The following is a 1,777-nucleotide window of genomic DNA, read 5'->3' as shown; positions in this document are numbered from 1 at the left end:
CTTGTTGGAAATCGCTTATCCATCTCGTTTAATCGTATTTAGTAGTATCCCAATAAAAACTATCTTCTGTACTGGATCAAGTTTGTATTGGTGTTGTCTCTGTATTACTTAAAACATTTCTGTTAGCTCAAGTTTGTTTTGGAGTCAACGTGTACTGGTGTCTCTGTAAACCTCAAACGTTTTTTTTTTTTTAAGTTTGTTTTGAAGTCAACGTGTTATCTCTGTAAACCTCAAACGTATCTATCTTTTAGCTTAAGTTTGTCAACTTAGCATTGATTCTTATTAGTTAGTATCCACATGCATAATTTATGGGGTCAAGACTCAAAAGACTTATCAGAGAGATCTTTTTAATCACTATGTTTATATTATATAACCCGCGTTCCTATCAATTCTTATACCTTCATGTTATCTCTTAAACTTCGAGATACCGTATCATAGAAGAAACACATATCGTAAAATCTGATAACCGATATATCGAAGACTATAAAAATTAAAGTGATGTGAATATAGCAATTGATTTAGTGGTTTAGGTCACCTTTTTGGATCATATGGTTTTATGGGTCGAGATCAAACATTATTATAGAATTTGTAGCAAAAAAACTGAGTGTAATTGATTTTTGGGAAATTGCAATGTATAACTACAAAAGAATTATAATTCAGCATATAACCATATCAACAGCATACAAATAAAAATATTTGTTTTATTTTAATTTTTTTTATTAAGTTTGTATTTCTTTCTTTCAATACATAGATTTAAATAACTACTAAAATAAATAAAAACATTATGATAAATTCTTATGTGCAATATATGATTTTATGTTAATATTATTCAAAACGAATGTAATTTTTTGAAATTTTAATATCATTTATCCGCATGGTGTGTTTCCATACTCTAAGATAAGCAAATTGTTCAACCACACGGTCGAATTCCTTATCACCCTATATATGTGCGAAGTTTATCCTCGGAAATTATCAATTTATCCTGAAGCTCTTTTAAGATCCATCTGGCCCTCTCGATTATTGGAAAGTGAGGGAAGTGGCCACATTATATACCAAATACCAAATACCAAAAGTCAACAATTAGAGAAGCATTAGGAATCCCAAATAGCAGCAAAACGGATATGAAACAAAGAATCAATGCACGTAGACAGGCCCGGCTCTAGGCTAAAGTCCATAAAGCTTGGGCTTTAAGTGGGACACATTATATAACTTTTATGGGCACCAAAACTAGATAATTCTTTTAGGTGCAGTGGCATGAATTCTACTCCTTTATATCACATGTGCAGAGATTCGAAACCTGACTTCTTCATTATTTTTTCTTTTTGATAATAATTGAAAGAATCTAATTGATTATGATTCCTTTATTGACGAATTTAGTTTCTTTATATTGTATTAAATGAGATAGTCATATAAATAGAGTAAATCAATTAATTTCTTTTTCTAAATCGGTGCCATTTACGAGACGCTCTTCGTCTTGGCTCTTCTTTCTGCTTCTTTTATGCATTGTTCTGTTTTTCAATTTTGAGTAGAATTAAATTGTTCTTTTTTTTTGGTAAAAAAATTGTTCTTGTTGCTAATGCGTTTGTAGAAAGTGTACTGGCAACAAAATAAGAAATCAGCTGGTAAATTAGAGTAATCTGAAACCAAAAATATTTTCAAGTAACATGTTAAATTGTATATGAACGTTTTAGAACCATTATTTTATCAATATGATAGATCAATATATTAGGGTTCTTGATGAATTTTTTTTTTGTTTTAAAAAGCTAAGCTTATTAAA

This window comes from Brassica oleracea, chromosome C8, assembly GCF_000695525.1.
Source record: "Brassica oleracea var. oleracea cultivar TO1000 chromosome C8, BOL, whole genome shotgun sequence".
NCBI classification, from domain to species: domain Eukaryota; kingdom Viridiplantae; phylum Streptophyta; class Magnoliopsida; order Brassicales; family Brassicaceae; genus Brassica; species Brassica oleracea.
Note: the sequence above shows the minus strand (reverse complement) of the source record.